This window comes from Euprymna scolopes, chromosome 45, assembly GCF_053919585.1.
Source record: "Euprymna scolopes isolate OS-2025 chromosome 45, ASM5391958v1, whole genome shotgun sequence".
NCBI classification, from domain to species: domain Eukaryota; kingdom Metazoa; phylum Mollusca; class Cephalopoda; order Sepiida; family Sepiolidae; genus Euprymna; species Euprymna scolopes.
In genome coordinates this window covers 48,272,489-48,292,535 of record NC_136526.1, presented here as the reverse complement: position 1 = coordinate 48,292,535, position 20,047 = coordinate 48,272,489, and the positions used below count along the sequence as shown (strand labels likewise).

At 31.3% G+C, this 20,047-nt stretch overlaps 1 long non-coding RNA gene across 1 annotated transcript; it reads right to left on the bottom strand.

Moving 5' to 3' along the window:
• Positions 1-670: 670 nt before the first annotated feature.
• LOC145269574 (uncharacterized) lies at positions 671-18,420 on the bottom strand. Its single transcript, XR_013865111.1, has 2 exons — positions 18,198-18,420; positions 671-2,724 (listed from the first exon to the last, which is right to left on the bottom strand). It is a non-coding gene; the product is annotated as an uncharacterized LOC145269574 (long non-coding RNA).
• Between the last annotated feature and the right edge of the window lie 1,627 nt (positions 18,421-20,047).

The window sequence follows — 20,047 nt, the reverse complement described above, 5'->3', positions numbered from 1 at the left end:
CTACTGCATAAGAATATTACTACTTCCCTTGAGCAAGATCAGGATTCTTGATTTTCTGTTTTAGGATCTCACCTGAAGTTCTGATCCATTTTTCAAACTTTGAATAATGGAAGCAATATAATAAGACCTTCTTTTGTGCAACATTCCAGGGTTGGGTTTTTAGGCCTCTTCTGTTTCCTTTTGTTGTTGTTGCATATGATGGTTTGGGGCCAGGATCTAATTCACGATTTGTTGCCTGCTCCAAGTAAACATCTGTCATGGTAGTACCATTATCTGAGTTAAGAGTGTTCACACCTATAATACCTTTTCTATTCTGGTGTGTGAACGAGTTAAGAGCCCCTTTTTATCCTGGGCAACAGTTAGCCAGTATGGATTATTTTGGGTATTCATTTCATGTCATAATTTCTCATTGTCAGCGGCTTCGGATTTGATATTCAAAGCTACCCTCTATAAATAGAGGGGCTTCCCCAATCTGCAACTTGGGGACGCTCTGTATGACTTGAGGATACAGCACAACAGGCTATTTCCTCTTTCTTCCTCTTTTTTCTAGGGGGGTGGCGGTGGAACATCGAACCAGATGCCTAACATTTACACCTATTTTAGTGAGTCCAACCAAGAGATCCTTTTAGGATTTTAGCCGTCCCTTTCAGTGTAATCATTTGTATTTCACTTGCTCCTATGATGATTGGTATAATTGAAACCTCTTTTAATTTCCAATTTTGTTTCATATCATACATAAGTCCTTGATACTTTGTTATCTTTTCCCTCACAGATCTGTTAAGCCCTGCATCATTAGGTACACTGACCTTTATTATGGTCGCTTTTTGGTTTGCTCTGTCCCAAATCACTATATCAGGTTTAACAGCAGCGTTTTCTAGATATGTACCAGTAGGAATTATGTAGTTATAGTGAATGTTGTAGTTTTCATTCCCAACTGTTCGCTTGGATATATGTTCCCAGAATTTTTTACTACACTGAACGTTTTATTTCTTACATATCTTCCAATGAAGGTATTGGCAAACTGTTGTGGCGATCTGTATAATAACCATCTCTAAGTAGGACTTTGCAATTAGAAATCAGGTGGCCCATGCTCTCAACCTCAGATCCCAGTATGTGTTTTCATATGACTAACCAAGTTTTGTTTTTGTTTAAAAGAAGAGCTGCATACTTCACACGAATATGGTTTCTCTCCAGTATGTATTCGTATATGACTGACCAAGTTTTGTTTTTGTGTAAAAGAAAAACCACATACTTCACAAGAATGTGGTTTTTCTCCAGTGTGTGTTCGCATATGACTGGCCAAGTTTTGTTTCCGGTTAAAAGAATAGCCACATATTTCACAAGAATGTGGTTTCTCTCCAGTATGTGTTCGCATATGAATGACCAAGTGTTGTTTCCTTGTAAAAGAATAGTCACATACTTCACAAGAATAGGGTTTCTCCCCAGTATGTATTCGCATATGACTGACTAAGTTTTGTTTGTGGTTAAACGAATATCCACATACTTTACATGAATGTAGTTTATCCCCTATGTGTGTTTGCATATGACTGACCAAGTGATGCTTCTGTGTAAACTTAGAGCCACATGCTTCACAAGAATATGGTTTCTCTCCAGTATGTGTTCGTATATGAATGGTCAACTTTTGTTTACTTGTAAAAGAAGATCCACATATTTCACAAGAATATTCCTTATTTCCAGTATGTGTTCGTATATGAATGGTTAAGTATCGTTTCATTTTAAAAGAAGAGCCACATATTCTGCAAGAATATGGTTTTTCTCCAGTATGGGTTCGGATATGGCAAACCAGGTTTTGTTTTACTATGAAAGAAGAGTCACATACTTTACAAGAATATGGTTTCTCTCCAGTATGTGTTCGCATGTGAATGACTAGATTATATTTACGTGTAAAAGAAGAGCCACATACTTCACAAGAATAGTTTTTCTCTTTAATATCCGTTTCAGAATTCATTTTCAACACAATTTATTTAACATTTTCAGTATACTTTATTTCTGTATATCGTTCTGCTTGTTCTGTTTTAAACATAATACATTATGATGTATTTAATTTTTTTGTTTTGTTAATATGGATGTGAAATTTGATAGATTATTTCAGATGCACATAATTTGTTTTTACATTTTTCAATGAAAACATTTCTTCCTCTATGGAATTAACATCACCTCTGTGTATCAGTTGACTATATGATCTGTAAAGACTGATGAAAACAGAACATATATATTCAATAAATTTCATCCATCTTGAAAGTTGATATTTAAACATTACATAAATAACGTAATCTATAGAAAGTCTAATAATTAAGATAACTTTTTGTGTATTTTGATTGATATTTCTACAAAAGCGACGGTTTTTAAAGCTTAAAATAATAACAAAGTTATTAGTATTAGGTATCTTTTTGGTTTTCAATTATTATACCTTAAATACTGCATTTATTAAATGGTTCATTAATACAATAGTCAAATGTACCTAAAAGTGCATATGCTGTATGCATTTGCGACAATTATTCCAACTAGTGTCCAATGTCGTAAGTTTAAAAGTAGAAGAAATCACAAGTGTCAGGGATTTTTTTTCAATATATTCCCATAAAATACATTTGATGACAAGTAAAACGTGTACAGTTCAAAAGAATATAATTTCTTTTGTTTTCAGCTTTTAATTTTATGCAATTTGAATTTGTTTGTTTTTTTTTGTCTTGAGTACTGGATGCTCTGCAAAATTAAACAAAAATAAATAAATTACAACAAATAATGTTTATTTCAAATATGTTTTTAGTCAAAAATATTTTAGATGTTACATTGCAGAAACGGTTTTTAGTTGATGGCTCAATAAGGGATAGACTTTTGCAAGGTAGACTAAATATAAAATTGAAGCCATCATGTACAATTATTTAAGAAGGCATCAAATTAATTATAAATTCTATTAAAATATAATGAAGATATTTATTGTAATACTTATGCATTAAAATAAATTAATTTTATAAAAAAATTTAAAACTAAATATTCCCAAATCTTCAATAATGAGTTTCAATATAGAATTTTGTTTTCATAAAAAAATTTTATTGTTTAGAAATAAAGAATTATCCCAGTATTTTTTAGAAGTATTGATACTTTATTAATGATATCCATAGTCGCCAATCTGATAGGCCCTGAACTGGCATGTAAGCTTCAGCATCTGTCTCATCGACGAAACCTTGCATACCTCTGCTTGTTCTACAAGTATTTTAATGGTGAATGCTCTGACGAACTGCAGACACTTGTGCCCCCACGACGTAGACACCCTCGACAAACCCGACAGGCAGCTAAATCCCAGCCCTACACAGTAGAGATCCCTAGATATAAAAGATCTTTCTACTCCAGTAGTTTCTTCCCCAGAACTGCTAGACTCTGGAATTCCATTCCAGGTTCCTGCTTCCCTAACTGTACTGACATGCAGAAGTTCAAGTGCAACGTGAACCGGCATCTTGCTGCCCAAATCCCTACATAGTGCCCCAGTAGTTGCTGCCCCTGATAGTAGCCCCCCTACACCAAAGTGGCAATGTGCCTTGTTTGGGATGAAAATGTAATAAAAAAAATACTTTTTGACTGATATTTTTCAATGGCTGCAAAGGGTTCAAGAATTTAATAATGTATAAATATTTGAAGATTAAAAAAATTAAGATTTAATAATGTTGGTTGGTTCATTGTTTTTGTTTTACGGGTTATTTAATGCCGAATCCAAAGATTTTGAAGAAAAATTTTTTTTAATGGAATATATTTGTTGTTTTCAAGTCGGTTTCTATTTAACCGATAGTTGGAACCCTAACAGGTACTACCACTCCGAGTCAGAGTGGACCTGGGAGCAATGGTAATTAAAGGGTGGCTCCACACTCCCCAAAGCCCGCAAGCTGGGGCCTCCTCACTTGATATAGTTTAAGGTCATATCCAGGACCCCCATTGAGGGACTTTTACCCTCTGCAGGGGGGCAGTCAGTCTATTCTAATGCCCCACCGACAGGGCCGAATTTAATAATGTATAAATATTTGAAGATTTAAAAAACTGAAGAATATATCAAAGGCATCAACATTAACAACAAATGGTTGATATGCAATAAAATATATATTTATATATCAAATCAAAATCATTTATTTCTTTTTACATGTCATATTATGCATTTAATTATTTCATACATTTAATATAAGTAAATATGATATTAATTTAAATAAAAAGAAGAAAAAATGTTTTAATGAAACAATATCCAAATGTTATTGTTAAGTGATGTAGCAGCTATATCTTTAGTCACAAAATTTTAAAATGTAACTACAATAAAACTACTGTCATAACAAAATAGAAATATCTAAAGGGATATAATATGCTGAAACAAAAACTGCATTTAAATATTTTTAAAAACATTTTTATAAATGCACACTCATTTATGCTAAATATTTTTTGTAAATTTTAATAAAATATTTATGAAACTGGATCCATAGTGTATTTACTTTACTGTATTTATTTAATTTATTTTAATTATTTTAGTTTTACACATATACAATTTCATTGTCATTGATTTTCATATCTTTTATTTCAATATTTCAATATATTCCTATAAAATTTAATTTGATGAAAAGTAAAACGTCTACAGTTCCAAAGAATATGATTTCTTTTGTTTTCCGTTTTTAATTTTATGCAATTTGCATTTTATTTGTTTTTTTTTTTGTCTTGAGTATTGGATGCTCTGCAAAATTAAAAAAAGATGAATTACAAGAAATAATGTCTATTTCAAACACTCATTTATGCTAAATATTTTTTGTAAATTTAAAAAAAATATTAAGGAACTGGATTTAATGTGTATTTACTTTACTGTATTGATTCAATTTAGTTTAATTATTTTAGTTTTATACATATACAATTTCATTGTCAGTTATTTTTATAGAATTGAGTTTAGCATGACGTGATATTCAGATTTAATGAGACTGCTGATTATCATTTCTTTCTCTGGTTTTTATATGATGTAGTAATGGATGAAGTAAGTGACGATGCTTTAAACATCAATCAAATGCCATTGAAAATAAATCATTTCGGATACTGGTAACTCGTTTTCTTGATGATGAACACATAAATTCCACAGTGCAACTGACTGTGAAAAAAAAAGACTATCACCCGAAGTTAATTGATATAGTGTATAATAGCTATGGTAACTATAATAAAAAGTAGACATTTCTGGACTAGCTCACTTTGAGTATGGCTTTGAAATTAACACATTTTCAAGAAAACCAAAAAGTAATACTGTTTGAAAGACAATTTAAAAACAATGATAGTTGAATAACGACCTGAAAGCAATTATACTTGAAGGAAAGAATAAAGCATACAAAGTTGAAAGAGTTGTACTACTGGGTATTATATGTTATCTTAGTGACATTATAACATAATTGTAAATTAAATTTAGATTTGCCAAATAAATCGGAAAGGACTGAAACAAAACAAAAAACAAATTACGAAAAATTTGCATATGCTGGCAAAATCAAACTTTTCATGATTTAATTTTGGAAGAGTTTCCAATGTTGATAGCTGTTCTGTGAAGAAGGTGGGCTCCCTCTACCGTGCTAGAAAGCTACTTACATCTGAAAGTATCCTGTATCTCTATAAGGCTACCATTCGCCCATGTATGGAGTACTGTTGTCACGTTTGGGCTGGTGCCTCTCTTGCTCTCGGACAGGGTTCAAAAGAGAGTCGCCAACCTGATAGGTCCTGAATTGTCATCTAAGCTTCTACCTCAGTACCATCAACGTAATGTTGCATCCCCCTGCCTGTTCTACAAGTATTTTAATGAGGAATGTGCCGACGAGCTACAAGCTCTTGTACGCCATCAAGGTAAATACCCCCAACAAAATCCCACCCCTACAGATCGGAGATCCCTAGATATAAGAAAGCCTTCTATTCTAATAGTTTCTTCCCTAGAACTGCTAAACGTTGGAACTCCCTTCCGAGTTTCTGCCTTCCCAACTGTACTGACATTCAAAAGTTCAAGTGTAATGTGAACAGATATCTTGCTGCTCAACTCCCTACATTGTATCCCTGCAAATTATGTTTGAATAATTTTGTACATGATAATAGCGTTAAGTATTTCAAAATCTGACATTTGTTAGCAGCGGAAAGCTCAGTTGTATATATATTTATTTATACACATGTATATAAATGTGTCTGTTTTAAACATAGGTGAAAATAATTGATACGTATAGCTTCCATCAAGTCAAGCATCCTATAGTTAAAATGATTGAAATGTATTTTTTTAATGAAGAGGTTATATATATATATATATATATATATATATATAACCTCTATATATATATATATATATATATGTCTATAAAAGTGAAAATGTCAGAGTGTGTGTGTGTGTGTGTGTGTCTGTGAACAATTTTCGGTCTACAGACTCGAGATTTGACATAAGGGGTATTGAGATTTAGGAAAATATTATTAATCGGTTTTCAGCTAGAAATTTGGCTGTTAAGGGGTCACAGTTCAACGATTTGACCTTTAATAATTCTGGAGATGAAAAGTTTTCAGTGGGTATCTGTTCTGTATGATTCTCGAACTTCAAAATTTTGAAAGCAAAGAACAAATACCTTTCTAGTGTTGACATGAACAAAAATTATATTTTGTATGGGGCACGTCTTGTTTTGGATCGGTTGCTAAGCGAATGTGTATATATTTGATTGGTCATTTCTCTATAAGTAGAACGTCCTAATTTTTCTTTAATCATACCCTATTATAAACAAACGGAATAATCACATTGGCACACCGGTTTCCACTGGATTATCGAAGTGAAGAGAGGTGTGGTTGGGGATTGCACAACGCTTGCCTCACAATTACACGTGCTACAGCCCCTAAGGGATATCCTTTGTCTTTCAAGATTGAACGCAAGCATGGGGATGGGGATTATAAACAAAAATATTGCAACCCTAATAATTGTTTAAGGCCTACTTGCATTTGATCCACTGACGAAAATACAATCAAAGTTATTGAAAGAGTATCTACTTCTAAGATAGGAGAGATAAAATTTCATGAAGAACTAGTTTTAAAATCAAAGGTACCAAGCAAACTGAAAAACTATATATATATATATATATATATATATATATATATATATATATATATATATATGCTGAGAACAGAAAATTATAGTGATAGATAATTGTTGGATAGCTTTTTTATGTTAAACAAAGCTTAGCACTTCTAAAATGGCAAATCTTGTTAGTAGCTCTTGTTCAACAAACCAAAGTAAAAGTTTGCTGTGTTATGGACTAATAGAAACTCAACCAGCCTGTTGAGGCCTACAGTTTTAGCACTAATTTTTGCAAGAGGTATGAAAGTGTTACATCTGAATTTTGTACTTCTGAATGCTTGTTACATTTTCAGTTTGCTGCTAGAATTAATAGTCTTAGGTTTCAATGGTTTCTTATTTTGGAAACGAGCTTCCAAATGTCTACACATTATTAGCAGGAGAATGGTGTTTTTCTCTGTAAAAACTCAATATACATTATCCCCTCCTTTCCAAGTACATAGTAGCATACGATGCAAATAGCAGTCACATTCTCTAGACAATAACCGAATGGGTCATCTCTTACTGCTTCTTCTAAGATTATATAATAACTAGAGCTGCGACAATAGCATATTCTTTTTATTGTTTTGACTTTTGAGTATATATCCGTTAATATCTTATATGTTTTTATATAGATTAATGTGGTTCTCCGTTGATTGACTGCGTTTTACTGTGTCGGATATATATTCGAGAGTCAAAAGAATGAAAAGAATATTCTGCTGTCACATCTCTAATAATAACATCTTATGCAAACGGCAAGCACATTGTCAAAACAATAACATGCTTGAATGGATAATACCCCATTAGCATATACTAATGGAAACAATTAACAGGATATGACAAGCCATGCAAGAGAGAATAGAAAGTAAACTTTGCCCAAGTTGCTGCAAGCAATCAGAAGAGAGGCTGCATATTCATTGTCACAGCATGGGATGCTAGGGCAGTAATGCTTAATATCTCCAAAGCTTTTGACAATGTCTGGCATAAGGATTTTCACATAAAAATTCATTCCTACAAAGATTTAGTATAATCAGATCAACCTTAGGCAAAATATCGATCCAGAGTGTTATTGATAACACTATATGCACACAACATGACATTAAGGTAAGTGAGTGTTATGTGTTATATATTTACTAGCGGGGATACCCGGCGTTGCCTGGGTATTTTTGGAGGTATGTGTAGGGAGGGGGGTAAAGAATAAGCGAAGTAATAACCATATTTAAACTTTTTTTAAAAATCGGGAAAACAAAACAAAAAAAAACAGCAAACAGGCGTAAAACTTCTTTAAAAAAATCAGATAAACAAAAACCCAAAAAAATGAAAGTGTTCGGAAAAACGAAAACAAAATAAACACAGCGAAAAGCGAAAAAAATGGTATAAATAACCTTGTTTCAATATTAAAAGTTTAAAAATCGATAAAAAATATATCTGATATCGGATCTTAAGATAATGACGCTGTCATTTAATCCATCGTGCTATGGATGCGTGGGCGAATGTAGGTTGAGTTTTATAATATTTAAACAAATTCAAGGTACAACGTCTTTTGTGCATGTTGGCACATGCGTAGAAGACATCTTGTCATGAAGGAACGATTTTTTTTCATTCTCTTGATAGAAAAGGGTCTGCTTGAGGGTGAAGGAATGAATGTTTTTGGCCAGTTTTTCAATATTTGTCGGCTGAAGTTTCTAGCTTGAAAATGATACCTATCTGGCGAAAATCCATGTCAAAAGATTTTGCAAGACATACAAACACACACACACACACACACACATTTTGGCTTTTATATATATAGACTATATATACGATATATAAAACAACATGTGAAAAATGGCTTAAATAAGCCTGTTTCGATATTAAAATTTAAAAAATCGGTGGGTACCCGGGTGTTTTGGGATGTGTGGTCGCCGGAGGGGGGTGTTAATGAAAACCTAAGAATAAGCGAAGTAAAAAAAAAAAACAGAAAAACGAACGTTACATGAAAAATGGATTAAATAACCCTGCTTCAATATTTAAATTTAAAAAATTTAAAAAAAGACATCTCACACCACGATTCGAACCCAAAACGTTTAGATAATGACCCAACGCTCTAACCAACTGACCTAACACGACGTACATGAAATTGTGTTAATTCTTCAAATATGACGCATGCGTAGAACCGATCTCATCATGAGAGGACGGTTTTTGCTGACTCCTCCTCCCCCTGTAGAAAAGTGCTGATTGCAGAGTGAAAAAATTAACGTTTTTGGCCAATTTTTCGATATTTGATGGGCAAAGTATGGGGCTTTCATATGAGACTAAGTTTGTGAATTTTTGTTCTGTCTGTAGAAAGTTTTTAGCAGACATACAAACAACATACATACAAACAAACATACATACATTTTCGCTTATATATTTATAGATTATTCTGGATTTACATAGAAAACTTTCTGATGCAATTGAGTCTTTATGTTCTAGTCTCCATATGTGAACAAAATAAATATATCTAACATAATGCCGAATCCTTAGAAGATAACCTTCAGTTTGTAGTGGAAGGAGACCAGGAATTGATAAGATTTATTGCTACTAAGAGAAAGATACTTTCCTTTCAAAGTCAAACCTTTCACCCAGCTATTATCATGGGTAATAGGTTCCTTTAAGTGCGCTAGAAAACTTCTAACACCTGCCAGTATCCGGTATAATTACAAAGCTACCAAAATATATTTGAAATACATAATTTTCTTAGTAGTGTTATTGCTTCACACTAACTTAATAATCATATGTAATCTAAATAAAAATTGACATCAGTCTTATCACTAACACCAGGATCAGCACTTACATCTCTAGTCTTTCACACATGAGCAGATACAATTAATTCTTCATAAATGGTTATACAAAACTAGCTTTCAATTCACAGCCAGACAAAACTAGGCCTTGTTGATTTTCAAACATACAAAAATCAAATCAAAAGGTCGGATTCCCAAATCATATCAGGTTGACAAGATGAATCAATTTTATTTTACAAGTTTGTACTGTTATTTATTGCTATGGGGATCGAAAATTCGACCTTTATTAGTATTATACCTTATATATATATATATATATATATATATATATATATATATATATATATATATATATATATATAACACTAATAAAGGCAGAATGGTGGTATTTAATAATTATTACAGTAAATAATTATATATATATATATATATATAACACTAATAAAGGCAGAATGTAGGTATTTAATAATTATTATAGTATATATATATATATATATATATATATATATATATATATATATATATAGCACTAATAAAGGCAGAATGTAGGCATTTAATAATTATTACGGTAAATAATTATATATATATATATATATATATATATATATATATATATATATATATATATATATATATAACACTAATAAAGGCAGAATGTAGGTATTTAATGATTATTACGGTAAATAATTATATATATATATATATATATAACACGAATAAAGGCAGAATGTAGGTATTTAATAATTATTACTGTAAATAATTATATATATATATATATATATATATATATATATATATATATATATCAGGTTGACAAGATATTTCTAAACGTTTGAAACTTTTAAATTCAGCTGAACATATTTCGGCTCATACAAAAATTTATTGATAAAGATAACCATCATCAGAATCAACACAGTTTAGCAAGCGCAACACAGTGTATTTATGCCAGTAACGTGAAAATCTTGCATTTTGGTGGCGATGAAGTCGAAGGCATTTTTGATATTCTTTCGGTTTTTGAAGCATTTCTCATGCAGAAACTTGTTGAGATGCTTAAAAAGTGGTAGTCGGTAAGTGAGAGTATAGCAATTTGTTCAACTTCTGCGGGGTTGGTTTAGTAATGTGTGGTCGGGCAGTTTCATGCAGGAGAATTGGGCCTTTTCTGTTGATTAATGCTGGGTGTTGTTGTTGAAGTTTCTGGTGTACTTCATCCATTTGTTGATAGTACTTCTCCGTGGTAATTGTTTCACCTGCATTTAAAAAACTGGTTTCGGGAAGTGTCATAGAGCTTCATCAGTGTCTAAGCAATGAGCAGATCCTCGCTGCATTCATAAAGAACCCTCTTTTCATGGCAAGTCACAACCTGGTCGAGAAACAGGTTGTTCTTATTGCGTAAAATGAGAAGATGACGCTTCATAACCATGTTTCTTTTTGTTGTTATTCAATTTGTGAGGAACCCATTATTTATTTTTTGTCTTTCCAATCTATCTCAAGTGGATGGAAATCGTTGTATACATTACATCTAATTAAGAAACAAGTTCTCGAACTCCAACTAAGGCTCTTAATTGATAGTTGTCAACATCTGATGGCCAACCACTATGCTCATGTGCTTCTAGACTCTCGTCACAACCACATTTCTTAAACCACTGTTGTGCTGTGCAATCAGTAATGAGTTCTGGACAAAATGTTTTGTTGATATCGCAAGCTGTTTCATCAGCTATTTGGCCTAGCTTGAATGAGGAAAATATTTAGCGGTCTAAAATGAAGATACAATTGTTTTAAAACGATTGTAATTTAAACGATTATATAGAGACAAACAATACTCTTTAAAATGATATATAAAATAGCAATATTATAATGAGAACTTATTTGAAAATACATCATTTGAAATCAAAATTATAAATTCTGCAATAACTTTCTTGTCAACCTAATAATTAACAATTCTTTAAAACTTATTGATCCCAATTCTCGATATGCTGTACTCTTGAATCGTAATTGACAATTTTCTAAAACCCTTAGACTCCAACTCCCAAAAAGGCTGACTCTTGAATCATAATTTCCAATTCTCTATAACATCCTAACTTCATCATCTCTTTCTTTTTCTCTTGTTTAACATTTGATGTGGTGCCAACTAGTCACATCAACATTACTTTCTCGTCAAAATGTCCACTAATCTGAATACAAATTACAACATTCGTTTTTACTTACTCTGTTATTTGCACTTTAAACTTCAATGTTTATTTCGGCTGCCAAACACTCGACTCTCATATCACTTTCAAATGACACAATGTAAATATGTGTTCTTTTCTAAAAACGCATAACATTATTGTATCTTTTGTTGTTTAGTTTTTTATTTTACTTTCAGAATGCACAACATAAATATGTGTTCTTTACTTAATAACATATGACATCATTGTAGAAAATTATTTTATCATATTGTTTTTGTTGTTTATAGTCATGTAATTCTCAAACGTTCCATCTTTTTCATATTTCTCAATTTTTAGTTTTGATGTTTTCTAAAACCCATAAACGTTACTCGTAAAATAGTTTCAACTAACAAATTGCTTCTTTCTTATTATTTGCTTTAAACTGTTTGGAAAAGGTCCATGGCATCATGAATAAATTAGTAAAATTCTGCAAATCTTATCATGATCTGTTCTTCTTATTATTATTATTATTCTTTTTCTTCTTTTTATTATTTACTTTATTCTTTTATTATTCTTTTATATATTTTAATATATATTTTTATTATATATTGTTTATATTTTATATTTTTTATTTTATCATTGTTATATATGCAGGTGGGAGATATATATTATAAAACGTGTCATATGTTGTATGTGAATATATTCCATAATGACGTACACGTTGAATAGTGGGGCTTATACTTTAACTGTATATTCATGTACGTGTAAATGTGTGTATGTATATACATCGTATCATTTAGTTGATTGTCTAGGCTGTGACAATAACGTTACTAATTATCTCGAAGACCTTTAAGATTATTTTTTTAATTTATATTATTAAAACTTTAGAATTCCATCTTTTCATAAAATACTACAGATATTATTAATTTCTGAGGGGAGCATGCGTAAAGGTTGTTGTATTCAAATTATTTGACTTACAAAAATCTGCAATTCCAAAAATAAACTTACACAGTCAAAATAATCATTAAATAAATTATGCACAGACACTAAACAGTTTAAAAATAAGAATACTTACATGTTATTTAAAAAAATATTTGAACATTAAGCTGTATGTTTTCTTTAAAGATCTCAAAGGTATGTTTGAGGATTTTTACTATAGATATCTACAGTGAAGACTTCTGTTATAAGTTCATAAAAATAAAAAAAAATTGGTTTTACATAATAAGAAAACGTAAGGCATTCTGATTTCTCTTTATAAAAAATGTATTAAGAATTGTATTTTTTTAAAATATATTTAAAACCCCAAACAATATATTTCATATTTCTTTACAAGAATTGTTATATCATAAATCTAAAGGTAAAATAATACAATAAAAAATCAATAATTAATAATTAAAGTTAAAACTACAATATAAAAATATGCAGATACTGGAAAGTATTAGACGTAGATTATACTTACATTTTTATATATATTTTTTGATTTAGCTGAGAAAAAAGAAATTAAGTTGGGGTTTGTATTACTGTACACATAGATTCGAAAAAGTTGTCACAAAACAAATATAGAACAAATAAATGTTATCAAAAGCAAGATAAGTTACTTTTCTACCTAACTGGATATATTTTTTGTGTTTTTATTCAGTGTAACATGTTTATTCAGCTCGAAAAACATGCAGTGTTTACCGATGTATTGGAAAATTCAAAATGGCAGCCGACTCTCTCTCGGAGAGGGTACGTTTGGGAAACGGTATTATAAATAATAAACTAGACAAAATACTGTTAGAAATTCGCTCAATATATGTTACCGTGACATAAGTTGACATGTATTCGGTTGTTTTCTAACAGTATAAATTTAGTCATGTGGAACAGCAGGCCTCTGATATCCTAAATAAGGGAGATTATCAATATATTGAGACAGAGTTGGAGTTAGTGAACAAAGGAGAATTAAACAGAGACTTAGTGAGAGCTGATGCCCTCTTAGAGGCAAGAAGAGGGGGAAGAGGAGATCATGTATTCGTAAAGGCTTGAATCCCTGACAATCATTCATCATCCAGCTGGTAAAAATAAAGAATCAACATCTATATTTGTAATCTGTTGTCTTCGTCTGTCGTCATTCCATCCAAAAAGGAAAAGGTAAATGTGTTTTGTCTGTTATCATCTTAAACAAACTTTGTTGTATAACCTCCTTCCAATTAATGTCCTTGCCATCATCATCATCATCATCATGCTCATCATCAATAATATATCTCCCCTCTATCTGTGTTACCAATAACTGTTGCATAAATGTCTCAACTCCATTTTATTAATAATATGACGTCTCCAAGAATCGTCACAGTCGTCGTTGTGATGTAAACAGATATAAACGGCATTGTTCGGAGTCCCCTGATATATGACAAAGCAGGCCTCTGACGTCATCAAGAAAGGAGATTCTCAATATATTGAGACAGGGTTCACGGTTAGATGGTGAGTCAGTCAGACAGTGAGAGACAGAGCCAGAGAGAGCTTGAGTTGGCCGCACTGGAAGCTGACACCCTCTTGGAGGCGAGAGAGGGAAGATAGGACAATGTAATTGAGAAAGCTGGAATCCCTGACAATCATCATCCAGCTGGTATGATTAAAGTATCATCTAATATTTGTAAACTTGTCTAGTCGTCGTTGTCAGTACAACTAAAAGGTAAATGCATTTTGTCTGTCATCTCTTAAATGAGCTTTGTATAACCCTCCTCCAAGTAATGTGTCCGCACCATCATCAATAATGTTATCTCCCCTCCTCTGTGTTAAGAACTGTTGTATAAATGTCTCAGCTCCGTAATATACTATAAAAGAATTATCATCACAATCATCATGATGTAAACAAATATGTGTCTTCAATATGTACCCCGGCTACACAACAGCCATTGAATTTGTTCTGTGTCCCAATGGGGCACAGAACAAATTCAATGGCTGCCCCATTACATGTTGTCATCAACATGAACCTCCAACACACAACACAACATTAATACTTCCAAGTCCGAGTAAAGGGGAGTAATTAACTGATGCTGTTTAACTGTCAGTTTTCTGTAAAATATATCCAGATATTGATAGCCAACATTACACCACTCCAGCAAGCCTGATGAACAAGAAATGGAAATTAACCATGGCACAAAAATGGTGAAGAGCCACACAAAATGATATACACCCCCCCCCAGACAGTCCCCACTATTAAAACAACCTTCATGTTTCAAAACAAGAATGCCAAAAACTTGTCTCCACAAATGCATGGAAAATCTCATGAGTTCTCCGATGCACACAAAGATGGCCAAGACAATTCATCCTGTGGTCACAGCATGGGGTGCATAGGAAAGATAGTTATATACTCCTGTGTTGAAATAGTACTTAGGAATCATTCGCTTCTGATACAGGAAGTACCCACGAGTTATCTGCCCATTGTACAAGAAGTACATGTGAGTTATCTACATACTGTACAGGAAATACCAGTGAGATATATACCATTCACGATTATATAAGAACCTATGGAAAAAATCGTTTGTATTTTGAGTAGATTTCAACAATGAACTGTAAAACATCTACTTATTTTGCAGGACTTTAGAGGGTTTTTTTTATAAAATATATGACAAATATTTTCCTTAATTAATTAATAAGATTTGTTTTATTTTCATAAAACCAAAACAAAAAAAAATGCTTTTTTATGCTTAAATTTTAACTTCAGTAAAAGTGTTTGTCGTTTATATAAAACTAGCATTTCAGCCCGTCGTTGCCCAGGTGTTTGGAGGTGTATGTTGAGCAAAAAAAAAAAAAAAGCGGTCAATTATTTTTTTTAATTTGACCCCTATTATGATCCCTTAAAATTTATTGTTTGGGGCTTAAATTAAGTTATTAAGTTAGATCCATGTCCAAGGAACCTATATCTAAAATTTCAAGTGTTAGACCCAAAATTGGTGGAGGAGTTTGGTAGAGTTCTCAAAGGTCAAATCATTGAACTTTGACCCCTTAACAGCCAAATTTCTGGCCGGAAACCAATCACAAAGATTTTCCCAAATCTTAGTACCCTGTATATCAAATTTCGAGTCTGTAGACTTAAAATTGACAGAGTTATTGCGTAAGGAAATGTACACACACAGACACACACACACAAATACGTTCATTTTTATAGATATATAGATAATACATTTTTACTGAGATTTAAAAGAAAAAAAACCGTTTATTATATTCTGTGTTAATAAATAAATGCAGAAAATTAATGCATTAAAATTGGTTGGATTCCTGATTTTTAGTGAATGCTTAATTGAAGGGAGATGTAAAAATTTGTTTTGACTTTGGAGATCGGCCATTAATTTTGTACGTCCTGACAAATAATCCTAAATCAACGGTTCATTTGGCAGGAAAATGAGTTTCTCCTAATAAATCAATAGTCTGCTTGTTCCAATGACTTTCTAAAAAGTTGATCAACGCATGCGTTTATGACTTAATTTATGACATCCGGTTGATTTATTGTTTCTTTAAGTATACCACCCTTTCCAAAACATAATCATTTCAAAAATAGATATTTCTTATAAAGATTGAATTTTTCCTTGTCACTCAGTAACACGTTAAATATTTTTGTGATGTTTTTAGTTGCGTGGTTATAGGGGGTATTTTAAGTGAATCATATCGTCTGCAAACACTTTTTGTTGTTGGTAGTGGTGTATTTTAGGCCGTTAGAGATTATGTTACAGTACGCAATAGCAAAATAATGTACTTCCGACGTTTTCGATATCAATACACAAATACTTTTCAATGCATTCGCAAAAAAAAGGTACTTATACAATTTAACCAAGACATTAAAAAAATGAAAATATTGAAGAAAAAAAAATGGTTATACTGTACCTACCGATTATGGAATGAAGTTCTCGAAAAAGAAATTTTACTTAATTTGATCCAGTAGTTTTTTTTTTTGTTTTATTTTACTTTACAGAGGAAAATCAAATTTTAATCATATCGTCGCCATTTGTCTATTTATAGACACGAGGATGGTCTGCGTTTAAACAAAAAATTGATTAACAAAGGACGAAATGAAAAATGATTTAAAAAGAGCAAATAAACTCTTTAAAATAAGTAAAAAAAAAAAATATTTATCTAAGTATTTTTTCTGCCCATGATTCAATATAATCTCGTCAAATTTTTACAAACTTTAAGCAATGATTGGAGTTATCTCCCTTGGCGTTCCCTCCTCGTCAGCAAAAAATCAAGATGGACGCTACCCGATTCTCATTAAAATTTGATTTTCCTCTGTAAAAAAAACAAAAAAAAACTACTTGATCAATTTTTTTTATGAAAATTTATTCCATAACGAGCATGTACAATATAAATTTTTGGGGGGTTTGTATTACTGTACACATAGATTCGAAAAAGTTGTCAAAAACAAATATATAACAAATAAATGTTATCAAAGGCAAGATAAATTACTTTTCTACCAAACTGGATATAATTTTCGTGTTTTTATTCAATTTAACATGTTTATTCAGCTCGAAAAGCATAAGTGTTTACCGATGTATTGGAAAATTTAAAATGGCGGCCGACTCTCTCTTTAACACGGTAAGTTCGGAAAAAGGTGTAATAAATAATAAACTAGAGAAAATACTGTTAGAAATTTGTTCAATATATGTTACCGTGACATAACTTGACATATATTCGGTGGTTTTTTAATAGTATTTTGTCTAGTTTATTATTTATAACACCTTTTCCCGAACTTACCGTGTTAAAGAGAGAGTCGGCCGCCATTTTGAATTTTCCAATACATCGGTAAACACTGTATGCTTTTTGAGCTGAATAAACATGTTAAATTGAATAAAAACACGAAAATTATATCTAGTTTGGTAGAAAAGTAACTTATCTTGCCTTTGATAACATTTATTTGTTATATATTTGTTTTTTGACAACTTTTTCGAATCTATGTGTACAGTAATACAAACCCTTTTTTTTAATGTCCAAATTAAATTGTACAAGTACTAAAAAAAAAAAAAGAAGCTTTAAAAATAAAAATAATAAAAATTAAAAAAAAAACTATACGATTGGAGGGAGCGATTTTATCATTTTACCGTCTTTCGTTTACATGGAACGTGGAATTATTTCTATACTAAAACAAAAGAGAATCATAATGGTTTGGACGCACTTCTGTAGTATAAAAGAACATCTAAACAATTATATTCAAGTAATACTTACTTTTTGTGTGTCAATCTGTTTTTAACAAAGAAACGATTATAAGATGTGTTAATTAAAACGAGACTAATTTGACGGGTGGAAGAAGACGGCGAGCACAAAAGCAAGTTCGCAGAAAATTTAAAAAAATTTTTTTTTTTTTTTTTGACATTTATTATGATTTCAAGCTTTGTTTTTATTTATTTTTTTTGTATTGTATTTTTTTTTAAATTCATTTATTATCTAAATTATTGATCACACATAAGAAATTACTCCAGGTATTATTTGTTAACTATTGCACGTTGCACGAGTGCACGACGTCATAGGAAATAGGCGATGTAAGTCAATTAAGTTACGCATATTTTTTAATGTTTGTTTGCAGACACATTTTCAAAGAAAATTACGCTTAAAACAAAGTCCTAGTCTGTCAGCGTCTTCCCTAATTTTCTGCGTAGCACTACCGAACCGGTGACAAGGCAAAACTACCTTCGCTTTTTAAAAGATAACACAATTAGTGCAAAAAAACGCTGTTTTGCCTCTTCTTCGCCGATAAAACACAACACAGCATGTGTTAGGACGTTTGATAGTATAGCTTCTTTATTCACGAACAAAACTACAGTGACATCGCCCAAGGCGGCATAGCTCCTAATTAACTGCTCAGCCAACACTGATATCTGGGAAGCAAATGAGCATAATGTCCTTCTTGTAAACATTATATTAATACACGGGAGATAACCGAATGTTACAGGAGTTGCGACCGCTGGGACATCCGGGTTCTGAATCACTCTGGAATCTTAACATAGCTTGAAGTACGTGTTTTTCTTCTCTTTCTCTATAATATGACTACATTATATATATTAAAAATAATTATATATATATATATGTTTTATTAACTGTTTGCTCGTATATACATACATATATATATATATATATATATATATATATATATATATATATATATATATATATATATGTATGTATATACGAGCAAACAGTTAATAAAACATGTTAAAAAACACTTTGTAAAAAGAGTTAAAAACATATTTAATCTGAAAAGGAAACACTTGATAAGTGGATAGTCCTTAATCCATGGAGTTTCAAAGAAATACTTTCCTTCTCATCAGAGGGTAGGATTTAGCAAAATGCGGGTTCAAATTTTGCTTGCAAAAGTATTAAATGAAACTACAAGTAAGTCATAGATCTTACTTGATAACAAAAAGTACAGCAGAGGGAATAGGGTGAATAAAAAAATGATTTCACCGTGAATGGATAGTCTGGTGAAAGGTAAAATATCCAATGACGGTGAAATCCAAAGATGCAGAATCCAAGAAAGTTAGTTAAATTTCTATTCGCCCGAGTAAAATCCAAGGGAACTGAGTAATTGGAAGATGATCCAAAGTAATCCAAAAGGCAGAAATCCGTGGAATAAAGGGAAAGAATTCCAATATATTATGAAAAGAAAGGTAAAATGTGCGTAAAAAAGGAATGGATCAAATATACAGCTCGACTGTCGAGGAAAGATTGAATTCAGGAAAATTTTACCCTTCACCAGACTATCCATTCACGTGAATGAAGGAGAGTATTTCTTCGAAACTCTGCAGATTAAGGACTATCCATTTATTTAGTGTTTCCTTTTTAAAATTAAATATGTTTTTAACTCTTTTTCAAAGTGTTTTTTTACATGTTTTATTAACTACTTGTTCTTATTATCTATTTGGTTTTATCGAGCTTTTACATCTGGTTGAGATTACTTTATAAATATTAATTCTTTAATATTTATAATTTACTTTAGTTTTGCCATCTTGGATCATTTTGGTAAACTTTACTGTAATTCTTATTATATATATATATATATATATATATATATATATATA